General features: G+C 51.0%; 1 pseudogene; it reads left to right on the top strand.

The window, feature by feature from the left end:
- The first annotated feature begins 4,726 nt into the window (after positions 1–4,726).
- On the top strand, positions 4,727–8,986 carry LOC129695082 (zinc finger protein 229-like; annotated as a pseudogene).
- The last annotated feature ends 4,164 nt before the right edge of the window (positions 8,987–13,150 follow it).

Raw genomic sequence — 13,150 nt, 5'->3', positions numbered from 1 at the left:
ACACACCCCATTCGCAAGAGTCACCTCCAGCCTGACCCAGGCGAGACTCTGCGTCCATCAGCTCCCTCTCAAGCTTCTCAACCGCTGAGTCCCGCCGCCCGGTCGACCCCCACGTGTATTCCTTACAAAAAATACGGATGTGAGCTTTTCCCACATCCCACCACTGCCTTAGGGAAGAGAAGCATCTCTGCCTCTCTCTCCACCGTACCCAAAACCGAGTGAATGACTCCCGGAAACACCGATCCTCCAGCAGCCGGTTATTAAAGTGCCAGTACGCAGACCCAGCCCGAACGCGTGCTGGATTAAAATCCACACGCACCAGACAGTGGTCCGAGAATGGCACCATCTGCATTGAGGCCGCTGAGACACGGGAAACAAACGCTCGGGAGATATATATTCGATCAATGCGGGAACCACCGCCCTCAGACCTCCGCGAAAAAGCAGTGGAGTCTGGGTTGAGGTCCCGCCACGCATCAACCAACTCAAAAGAATCAATCAACCCTCTCAGCTTCTTTGCTACAGCAGGAGCACACTGAGTACCAGAATGATCTCGCACCTCAAGTGTGCAGTTAAAGTCCCCCCCGAAGGAAGACACACTCTCCCCGATCAATAGTGCTCAACAGAGCATTCACTTCCTGAATTAGGCCGGCCTGCATCGTGCCGGAGCTGGGGGCATACACGTTAATGAAATGCAACGGCATGCCATCCAGGCTCACGGCCAGATGGAGCAAACGTCCTGGCACAACTTCTTGCACTTTTATAATATTGGGCAGGAAATTCTGAGCCAACAGAATGGCCACCCCACTCGAATTTGAGCTAAGATGACTCATATAGACCTCTCCTTCCCACTCCAACCTCCAAGTGGGTTCATCCTTGACAACAGTATGCTTCTCCTGCAGAAAACACACTGCAAATTTCCCCTCCCTAAGGACCGATAAAAGCTGGAACCTGCGAAAACTCGCTCTACTCCCGTTTAAGTTTAGGGTAGCTAACGTGAATGCACTGGTACATTAAATTGAAATCCTCATACTTCTCCTCCTGGGCTCTGTAGCCCCCTCTCTTTTTAGGAACTCCAAAAAGTCCCTAAACTGACACTGCTCAGAGCCAAGAAGATCACTATCCTTGGTCGCAAGGATAGCCTCGAGAGTTTTAACTAATGACGACAGATCAGCCCACCGTCTCTTAGCCGCCTCTAACCTTGTTCTATTAGTGCGGCTTGTTTTTAAAAATTCCCTCACTTCACAGATAACAATTTCATGAGACTCGACCCTGGATCCTGGGCTATCGTCCAAGTTACTCGCACCTGACACAACACGCTCAGCATCCCCAAGGTCATTTTCAGAATTCGAAAAACCAGAGCTCTCTGGAATTTCGCCAACCCCTCCACACAAATCGGCCCCACCACTCTCCCTCTCCTCCGGCATGACACCACCCCCAGGATCAATGCCGGGGAAGGGTCCCGAAGCCCCTATCCGCATCACGCAGCCCACTGACTGGCTGGGCTCCTGCGCTCTGTCCTCACCCTCTATACCTGGGCCTGGGGAAGAGAAAATAAGAGGCACCCCCAGGGTCTGTGGTAAACTGGCACCCCCAGAATCTGAAAGAAGGTCGCTGCCTGAAGTAACTCCGACCTCCACAGCACCGAAAGCACCCCCTCCACTGGCAACACCCAGAGGCTCTCCACTAGTATTTCCCTCTGCCCGGCCAATTCAGCCGGCAATACAAATAAACACCTCAGAACCACCATTGGCTCTCAAATTGAGCACTGATTGGAACACCACTCCCCCCGACCCCCCCCCCCCCCTTGGTCTGACTCTGCTCATCCCCCGTCTCAGGGTCCGCACTACCAGGGGAGCTTACCCCACCCTCCTGCGTGCTAACACCCTCAGTAGGCCTCTGAAACGAGGGGACCTCCTCCGACCCAGAAGACACACCCCCAGGGGAGCCAAGATCAACACACGACGAGATCCCCCCCTCGGAGGGCCCCTGAGACAAAAGAACATCCCCCCGCCCAGAGGACACAACTCCAGAGGGGTCTACCCCCTCACCTGACCCTGTGGTACCCTCGAGAGATCCCTGAGGTGGATGCTCAACCTCCAACCCAGACGACGTCATTTCCTGACCTCCAACCACATCGGTGGTGAAAGATCTGGAAAAATCCACCCCCCTAACTTTGGACTCACGTCCCTGCTCTTCCTCACCAGGCCCAATCCTCCTTTTTATCCCACTAGCATGCGGCGGTGTGGTAACCTCCATAAGGAGAGGGCCTTCCTCCTCCACACTACCCCCCGCCTCTTTACCACCCGCGCATTTTGTCTTCCCTACCCCCTTCAGAGCCACCTCCGCTCCTTGCTGGGCCACGGCAGTTTCACTCTGGACCCCCCCGGAGCTGACAGGCGCCCCTTGGGTGATCTCCGCACTCGGCAGTAGCACACCCGCTTGCTTTTGACTCGCTTGGGTGGTCTTTTTCACCTTATTCTTCTTCTGCTTCTTCTGCTGCTCCCATTTCTCTCCCCCCTCACCCTGTGTCTCACCTTCAGCCACCCCCTCAGGTTCAGGATGTGGGGGGCGGGGGCCCTTGCTGCCCTGGGTCCCCAAGGCTGAAACTGCAGACCCAGAAGGGCTATCCCCGCTGCCCCGGATCACCGAGGCAGAGCCGGCAGCCCCTGCCAGGTCAGCGATTCCACCCCGCCCCTCCGAGACCTGACGAGCACCCCCTGATGGGCCAGCAGTGCATTCCTGGGCCGCTGCGCGAGAAGTTCTAGCAGCGACCCCTTGATTAGGACATTCCCTTCGGAGATGTCCATAACCACTGCACGCATGACACCGTGCCTTTCCCCAACTCCAACGCACGGTTCTGGGGAGACCCCTACACTCCACCTCGAAACTCCCCTCATCACCTTCCCCCTCCCCCACCTTCACGAACACCCTCCTTTTGAAACTAAAAATCCCTTTTTCCTCCGGGTCCCCCCCAGGGTGCATGAGCCTAAAGCACTTAGACCGCACCTCCCCAATCTGAGACAGGTGTGGAATGAGTGTCGCATCCGGAATACATGTGGGGCAACTCTGCAGGAGAACCGGTCTCACCCTGGACACCCATGGGTCCACCTGTATATGGACCCCCCCCACTGAAATCCCCCTCTCCAACACTTTGACCACATCCTCCCGGGTCTTCAATATCATCTCAACCTTTCCCCTCTCGAGCTTGGAAGAGACAATAGCCCCCCTACCAAGAAGGGCATTCATAGCCTTCGTAATTGATCCCCTGGACATCTGGGGCCCAGTTTGAACCGAGATACCAAAACTGTCCCAGTCCAAGTCAACATGAGGCTCATGTTCAGATGTCCTCGCTTCCGCTGCTGATGTCGCTACTGCGTAGCTCCTCGCCTTCGGCCGAGCCCCCGCCATCGCCATCCGGGATAGAGGCACAAACCAGCTCCCGGCACCCCAGCAGCTCAGCAAATCAATTCCCAGGGACAGTCACAGTCCAAAGCAATCCTCAAAAAGCAAAGTCCTCCAGCTGAAAGTAGAAAATCCTCCAAGTTCACTCCACTGCCGATAAAAAAAACCTCGCCTTTTCTTGCTGACACCAAAAGCACCTTCTTCACATTAAGCCAGGCAGCCGCACTGTGCAAAATGACTTTAGGGCAGAGAATCAGTGCCAAAAACACGACAAAGACACCAAAAACTTCATACCCTCGCTCTCCAGGCACTCTTGGCAGTCCGCCAATGGCAGCCGCTCCCTCGACAATGTAGAGAAATCTCAGGGCTTTTCACACTTGTGGAGGCATTTTTAAAGCACAGGAAAGTTTCAACAGTCCAACAATAAGTTAAACTATGAAGCCCCTCTGCCTCTCTTCGTTCTCCTTCCACCAAAAAACCTTGAAAGGCCACTTAAAACCTCTCAGCCACTGGAGCTGAGAAACACGACCTCTCTCTCTCTCTCTCTCTCTCTCTCTCTCTCTCTCTCTCTCTCTCTCTCTCCTCTCCCTCTCCCTCTCTCTCTCCCTCCCCCCCTCTCCTCTCTCCCTCCCCTCTCCCCTTCCTCCTCCCCCCCTCCCCCTCCCCCCCTTCTCCTCTCCCTCCCTCCCTTCCCCCTCCTCTCCCTCCCTCCCTCCTCCTCCTCCCCCCCCCCCCCGCTCTGTTAATAATCAAAACATTTCCACAAACTACAGGTCTGGGAGGAAAACTGAGGTAAATAATGTTATAAACCTTTGTCTGAGTGAATATAAGAGGTAAATAATCAATAAACTCTCCCTTTCCCCATTTCCATCCCCATCCCACTCTTCCCCTTTCAAGGCGTAGGGCGGGGGTACTTCATGGGGCAGGGCCGTCCCCTTACTTCCTCTCCCCAACCACCCCTTCTCAACCCCTCCTCTTCCAGCACGCTCCCCTCGCTCTCCTCCCTTCCCTTCACTTCCACTGTTCTCATCCCCTTCCCCACTTGCCTCCTCACCACCTCTCCAGTGGTTCCCTCCTTCCCCTCACCCCCTCTTCTCATCCCCCTTCTCCATCCCCCTTCCCCCCCCCCCCCCCCCCCCTCATCTGCCTGCCTCTCACCTCCTTGCCCTTCCCCCACAGCCCCATCAAACACAAGTAATGTTCGTGTTAGTAATGTCGTGTTTGCCAGCTTTTTGCCCCTCTGTGTTCCCCTCCTGCACAGTTTAGGAGCCTTTGGTGTGGACGGAGAGACGGTGACCTGAGCGGCCATTGAAGGCGGGCAGGTGAGCCGCTCCATCTGCTCGCTGAGCTTCGAGGGGCTGAGCTTCGATGGAGGACCACATGGCGGGGCACAACAAGGAGAAGTGTTATGAGTGCGACGTGTGTGGCAAGACCTGCCAGAGCCCGAGCAAGCTGGAGATCCACCAGCGGGTTCACACGGGCGAGAGGCCCTATGGCTGCCCCACCTGTGGCAAGAGCTTTGCCCGGTTGTCGGGGCTGTGGGCACACCAGCCGGTGCACAGCAGCGAGCGGCCCTTCACCTGCTCCGACTGCGGCAAAGGCTTCAAGTCGCCCAACCACCTGAAGGTGCACAGGCGCGTGCACGGCCCTACACCTGCGCCCAATGCGGCAAGATCTTCACCCAATCCAGCAGCCTGCTGGAGCACCAGCGCGCCCACACTGGCGAGCGCCCCTACACCTGTGCCCAGTGCGGCAAGGGCTTCACCCGCTCCAGCAGCCTGCTGATGCACCAGCGTACCCACACCAACGAGCGCCCCTACACCTGTGCCCAGTGCGGCAAGGGCTTCACCCGCTCCAGCAACCTGCTGATGCACCAGCGCACCCACACTGGCGAGCGCCCCTACACCTGCTCCCAGTGCGGCAAAGGCTTCACCAGCTCCAGCAACCTGCTGATGCACCATCGTACCCACACCAACGAGCGCCCCTACACCTGCGATCAGTGTGGCAAAGGCTTCACCAGCTCCAGCAACCTGCTGATGCACCAGCGCGCCCACACCAACGAGTGCCACTACACCTGCGATCAGTGTGGCAAAGGCTTCACCCACTCCAGCAACCTGATGATGCACCAGCGTACCCACACCAACGAGCGCCCCTACACCTGCGATCAGTGTGGCAAAGGCTTCTACAGCTCCAGCAGCCTGCTGGTGCACCAGCGTACCCACACCGGCGAGTGCCCCTACACTTGCGCCCAGTGCGGCAAGTGCTTCACCTGCTCCAGCAACCTGCTGAAGCACCAACGCACCCACACCGGTGAGCGACCCTACACCTGCCCCCAGTGCGGCAAGTGCTTTGCCCACTCAACCGACCTGCTGGAGCACCAGCACACCCACACCGGAATGCACCCCTACACCTGCTCCCAGTGCGGCAAGGGCTTCACCCGCTCCAGCAGCCTGCTGGAGCACCAGCGCACCCACACCGGCGAGCGTCCCTACACCTGCCCCCAGTGTGGCAAGGGCTTCACCCGCTCCAGCAGCCTGCTGAAGCACCAGCGTACCCACACCGGCGTGCGCCCCTACACCTGCGCCCAGTGCGGCAAGCGCTTCACCCGTTCGACCAGGCTGCTGTCCCACCAGCAATTGCACGCCGGCGACCGTCACGTCCCCAGCCCGGTGTATGGACAGCGCTTTGCCATGGCCTCGCAAGACCTGTCTCACCAGCTCGTGCACACCAGTGGCCAACCCTAGGACTGCCCGTACTGTGGTGAGGTGTTTGACAGCTCGCGGGAGTTGCAGCAGCACCGGCGGACCCACGAGCAGCTGCTCCCACTGTGACAAGAGAGCATGGGGGCTGCGGGAACACCAGCGGATACACACCAGGGAGAGACCCTTTGTGTGCGCTGAGTGTGGCAAGGGTTTCATCCGCATGTCCTGCCTGTGGCAGCACCGGCGAGACCACACCGGCCAGCGCCCCTTCACCTGCCAGCTCTGGCAAGGCCTTTGTCCGCTCCTCCAGTCTGAAGAAGGGTTTCAGACTGAAACTTTGCCTATTTCCTTCGCTCCATAAATGTTGCACCCGCTGAGTTTCTCCAGCACTTTTGTCTACCTTCGATTCTCCAGCATCTGCAGTTCCCTCTTAATGCCTGTATATAACTGTTGGGATAGTCAATTTAGCAATGTTACACCATTTTGAGATTAGAAAATTTAAGTCTGCAATTTATCCCATCAGATAAAGCATAAAAATAACTTTAATTTGTGTAAGTGGAGATGGGAACAAATTAAATACACACCAAAACTCATTTTTCAATTATGGGGTAATAACAGCAAAAAAACGTATACTTAAATTTTGGAAAAATGCTAATATACCAACATTTAAAATGTGGATGTAATATGCTGGACAGAGCACACTTGGAAGAAATGAGACTCCTCCTAATAGACAAACAAGACCTATTCTTAAGGAGTTGATCCCCATTTATTGATTTCTTGCATTCATGTGGTGACATAGTATGAAAACCAACAGTTTCAGGTATGGGTGAAAGATGATTTAGAATATTTAGAATATTTTAAAACAATCATCTCACTGTGGCAAATCTCACTCCTGCTTTCCTTCTTCACTTATTCCTTCTCTTTCACCTTTTCATTATCGGTTTTTCACCCACGCTCACTAATCTATTCTTCACTTTTCACAACCTCTTTTTCTTCTCTCCTTTCTCACTTCTCTCTTTAAAAAAAAGGGAAGTTGTACAGAGAATGTAATGTGTTAACATTGCTTTTGTACCAATGCATTGTACTCACTTCTAGTAAATACAATATTAAAAAAAAAAAAAAAAAGAGAGAAGTTTAATTTGACACTTTCATATCTTCGGTATTAAAAACGTTATGGCCATTTTCATACTCTGAAATTAGCATCTTGCTCCCTATTGATTTTCCATTGACTTAACTCAAAAGCTGTGATCGAGGACAGTCAAAAGCCCATAACTTCTTGAAAAAATTAAGAGAACTGAATGAAATTTTCAGTTACTATAGATTGAAGCATTCTGAAACAAATATGAAACAATCTTACTTGGATGGTCTGAAATTAAAGCATATAATTAGTTAGTTACCCAATTGTAGCTAATTACAAAATTCAATTACTGGATCTAAACATCTATCCATTTCTTAAGAAAAGGTTAACATCTTTAAATAGCTTAAGTGTCCAAATAACATTCACAAAATAATTTACAATATAACATTATTTTTAAATCTCATTATCATGAATTTATAGGCCAAATGGAATGGATTAAATAACCATATAACAATTACAGCACGGAAACAGGCCATCTCGACCCTTCTAGTCCGTGCCGAACACGTATTCTCCCCTAGTCCCATATACCTGCGTTCAGACCATAACCCTTAATGTTTAATTCCTGTAACTTAATGGGCATTTTAATCATCTTACGAGTTGGTTTTTGTGGAACGCGATCAATTGGAACATTGCGGTTGCAGTGAATTTGAAACCCATATCGGCAGGAAAAACACTGCCGGTTCGTCTGGGGCCAAAATCACATTATAGCAAAGGAAATTTTGATTAACGTCATCCTAAGAAACAAGTTTATATGTAAAATACACGACTTGCCCCGTGTTTTGTCCGCTAGTTGAGATCCGTCCCTTTGTAACCATATAACAATTACAGTACGGAAACAGGCCATCTCGACCCTTCTAGTCCGTGCCGAACACATATTCTCCCCTAGTCCCATATACCTGCGCTCAAGACCATAACCCTCCATTCCTTTCCCGTCCATATAACTATCCAATTTATTTTTAAATGATAATAACGAACCTGTCTCCACCACCTTCACTGGAAGCTCATTCCACACAGCTACCACTCTCTGAGTAAAGAAGTTCCCCCTCATGTTACCCCTAAACTTCTGTCCCTTAATTCTCAAGTCATGTCCCCTTGTTTGAATCTTCCCTACTCTCATCCTGAAAAGCTTATCCACATCAACTCTGTCTATCTGGTCATTTTAAAGACCACTATAAAGTCACCCCGTAACCTTCCAAAAAATAAAGCCCTAACTTGTAGGCATTGACGGCGTTAGAAGTAGCTTTTTATTTTACCCCAGGGATTAAATTGTCCCGAACTTTAAAAAAAAAACTTCCGTAAACGGAAGTCGGATCGCTTATTCTTCAGCAGCTTAACAGCCTGACTCCGACAGGTAGGAGAAAACGGCATTTTAATTCCCCCCGCTTTCCCCCTCAATGGTGCCAAAGTCGGCACACGGCCAGTGGCAGAACTGCAGCGCAGCTGAAGGTAGATATTGTAACATTGCTACTCAATTCCAACACTCTAGATTCTGTGCATCTAACTAAATTGTGCTCCATGCAAGATTCCAGCATCTGCAGTATCTTGTGCCTCCCTCACCTATATCCAACTATCACTTCAGAAGGGTCTCAACCTGAAACATCACCCATTCCTCCTCTCTAGAGTTGCTGCCTATCCCGCTGTTACTCCAGCATTTTGTGTCCAGGCTTTCTTCCAGCCCCCATCTCTCTTTACCAGCTTCCTCCCCCCACCCTCTCCAATCAGTCTGCAGAAGGGTCCTGACTCAATACGTCGCCCGTCCATTCGCTCAAAAGAAATGGAGGAACTCAGTGGGTCAGTCCACATTTGTAGAGGGAAGGCTATCTATGGCGACCACTCCCACCTCTTCCTTCCAACTTTCTCCATCCCTCACATCAAGCAGTCTGAAGAAGGGTCCTGACCTGGAATGTTGCCTGTCCATGCTCTCCATACATGCAAGTTACTCCAGGAGATTGTGTCTCTTTTTATAAACCAGCATCTGCTGTTCCTTGTATCTCGACAAGGCGTGCATTTGACCCCACACTTGTGCTCAGTCCGCCAAGGCCTGCTGGATCTCCTGGTAGCCAACCGTTTTAACTCCCCTTCCCACTCCCACACTGATCTTTCTGTCCTGGGCCTTTTCCATAGCCAGAGTGAGGTGACACTCAAACTGGAGGCACAGCACCTCATAACTTACAGCCCAATGCAGGGCTCTCGTTTCGCTTTTTTTCCCTGTTGCCAGCCGGGCAACCTTGGCAGCTTTTTAGGTTGCCAAATGAGTGGGTGGTCATTTAAGATGGCTTGCATGACGCATGCGATAATGTGCTCGGACGAAGTGCGTAGTTACCAGTCGGAATTATAATCAATGAAGCATTCACATATTATTTCTGCTTCAAATAAAGTCACACACTAAATATTCACCAATCAAAACATGATATATTCCACAATCATATGTAGCAAAATTATAAGACAGTATCTCAACTATTTTTACACATTGCAATTAATGCAATTTCAATTAGTTATTTCCACTTCCAAACAAAAATGTGGTTGAATTATTCAGCATATGATCAACCTGTGTCAATAAATCCTGGGCCAAGGTAACATATATGCGTACATATTGTTGTGAATGTTGCTCATTAAATAACTACAGTACTGATGTTCCATATTAAGAGCAGTGATTTGCCATTAAATGAATTCTGTAATAACGTGTCAATGGTAGCAGTGACAATCGAACATTGTGATTTTAATGTTTCACGTGTTCACAATGTAATTAATCCATTTTATGGATTAAAACAAATAATAAGATTGGGAATTAAAACCATTTGATTGCATTCCGTTATCAAACATAGTCAATGTTCGCTCTGAAGACATTTCCAGGACAATAGAGACAGGGAGGGTGTGTGTGTGTGAATCAGTTTGGGGTGATAGATGGATGGGGGGGGGGGGGGGGGGATAGGGGGGAGTGGTGTTTGAAGGCAGTCGGTGCAGAATTGATGGATTGAGGCAGGTGAATTAGTCTGTGTTGGTTGGAGTAGGTAAAATTGTGAGGGGAGAGCACGGGGGATGTCAGCGATGTTGAATGGGGGGGTTCAGTACGGGATGGATGGGGTAGACAAAAGTGCTGGAGAAACTTAGCGGGTGAGGCAGCATCTATGGAGCGAAGGAAATAGGCAACATTTCGGGTTGAGACCCTTCTTCAGACTGTTCCCCCCATTCTTCTTGAATGGGAGGATCAGTACAGGATGGATGGGGGGAGGGGAGATTAGCGCAGGATGAATGGGAGGGGGAGGTCAGTACAGTGTGGATCGGAGGGTTTGTGCAGGATGAATGGGTGATCACTACAAGATGAATGAGGGGAAGGTGCAGGGTAAATGGAGGGTGAGTCAATACGGGATGAATGTGTGGATTTGTACAGGATGGATGGGTGATCAGAACAGGATAGATGGAGAAGTACAGGATGGATGGGAAAGGGGTAAGTACAGGGTGAATTGGGGATCCAGTGTAGGATGCATGGGGGGGGGGGGGGGGGCAGGTGAATCAATGTGAGGTGGATTGGGTGATCAGCGCAGGATGAATAGATGGGGGGGGGGGTGGATGGGGAGGGGGGCACAGGGGATGTCAGTGAGGACTGAATGGAGGCGGGAATGGGGATCAGTGCTGGATGTAGAGGGGTGCCAGGATAAGGGGGAGTGGGGTGGAGGGGGCGTACATGGGAGGGAGAGAGAGAAGGGGGCGAGGTATGGAGGAAGGAGGGACAGTGCTCGGACAACATCGCCCGCTGCCTTGGCCGTTGGGAACTCCTCACCACCGCCTCCCTCCTCTGCCAGCCAACAGCAAGGTGCGGGGCAGGGCGGTACAGCTCAAAGATCCTATAGCCATAGGATCTATGGTGCAGCTGCTTCAGAAGTGTCAGCGAATGACAGGTCCCACAGAGCAGCAGCAGCGGCTTCATCACCTCCTCCTCCCTGATAGCGGGTGCTGCCTGCAAACACGCCAATGGCGCACTTTCAAAACAAACCCTCCCGCACGCCGAGGCTTCGTCCTCCCCCCTCCCGGCCCAGCGTGCGGGAGGGTTTGTTTTGAAACTGCACCATTAGCGGGTTTGCAGGCAGCGGCCGCTATCAGGGCGAGCGGGGTACTGGAGGAGGAGGAGATGGAGCCGCTGTTTGGGGGCCGTCATTCGCTTCAATCCTTCGTCACCCCGCATCTAGTATCTTTCCCACGCAATACAGCCGTCACCATCGGCAGAAAACATTGCGTTCCTTTTCTCTAGAGATGCTGCTTGACCTGCGGTACAAATGAGTATCTGGTTGCCAAGCTGGGCAAAATGACTCGCCGTTTAGGTTGCCCGGCGGTGCTTTGAGTGGTCAATGGCAGCTGGGCAACCGTTAATTTCGAGCCCGGCAATGACATGAACATTGAATTCTCCAAATTAAGGAGACATCCCCCATCGTGGGGCATCTTTTCATCATTCCTCTGTCTTCTTCTCGCTGGCGAAAGGCATCCGGATTAAACCGGAGTCACTGATTTCCGTCCCCGGGCCATTCCCCCTCAACCCCGAATGTTGGAATCTCGCTCTCCACCGTTGGTGAACTCCAGCTGCAGTAAACAAGGACTTTTGCTCGTCAACCCGCTGGAGCCAAGTTTTCTTCCAATGAAATAAATGTCTCTTGTTGTGAAAGGCAAAAAGCCTCAAGTACCTGAGCCTCGTGACTGAGTGACCTTCAAGATAAATAGCAGTCATTGCAGATTAAACATATCTTATTCGGTGGCGGACGTGTTTTAAAGGACCTTACCTGGTCGCAAACATTACAGTGGGAGAGGGATCTAGGAGGGGGGTGTGGGGGAGAGGGGGGGTGGGAGGATGTCGGGGGAGTGGGTGAAGGGAGGGTGTGTGGGTGAGGGGTGTGTGGAGGAGGGGTGTGTGGGAGAATGATTAATACGAGTCAGACAGATGTTTAATAAAAGTCAAACACAATATAAGGGTATCTTAACATTATTCTATCTCATCTTTCCCACACCACCATCCCCTTTCCAAGCCAATCATAAGCCTCCCATTTACTGCAACATATCTACGCTACTAGAAGTAGGGGGCTCGAGAGATCCTCTGTAACTCCTCACAGAAGAGTAAACAAGCTTCGTTATCTGCTCTGCTATTTCATGTTTACATTTACCATCCACCGTTCACATGTTCCCAGACAAGAGGTAATAAGTCTAATCTTACTTTGCCGATTCCCACAACCTCTTCTGCACATCCTTGTGCATGCGAAGGAATATGGGCACAAACCCAACATTCTAATCAGATAAGGAAGCTTGTTTATTTCCAGCAGCGAGTTCATTGTGTTCTGTGTGGAAGTTGTTCGTTGGATTTCAAACTCCAACATCTGCCTTCCTCCGGTTTAGATGCCCATCTAGATGCCTCACCTCACCTTTGTTTTCTCTCTCATCCCACACAATGTTAGTATATTCATGTAGTTTATACTACAAAGATAATTAACCATATAACAATTAGAGCACGGAAACAGGCCATCTCGGCCCTACAAGTCCGTGCCGAACAACTTTTTCCCTTAGTCCCACCTGCACTCATACCATAACCCTCCAGTATCTTCTCATCCATATGCCTATCCAATTTATTTTGAAATGATACCAACGAACATGCCGCCACCACTTCCACTGGAATCTCATTCCATACCGCTACAACTCTATGAGTATTAATAAGTAATATGTCTATATTTTAGGATCCTAATACATTTAAGAGCAGTTTATCATGCATAATAGCCTTTCTTGTTCATGTGATGAATAGTAAGATTAAGCGAGAACGTACCAGTTTGAAGTTTGATCTTTATTTTCTGAGTAGTTACGTTGAGGGACTTCGTGAAGAAAACCCCGTCCAGGTGCACATGCGTCAATCTTCAAAGCAGCGGTGTGAAAT

Source organism: Leucoraja erinacea, unplaced genomic scaffold (assembly GCF_028641065.1).
Source record: "Leucoraja erinacea ecotype New England unplaced genomic scaffold, Leri_hhj_1 Leri_936S, whole genome shotgun sequence".
NCBI classification, from domain to species: Eukaryota; Metazoa; Chordata; class Chondrichthyes; order Rajiformes; family Rajidae; genus Leucoraja; species Leucoraja erinaceus.
This window is presented reverse-complemented; position numbering and strand designations above follow the sequence as displayed.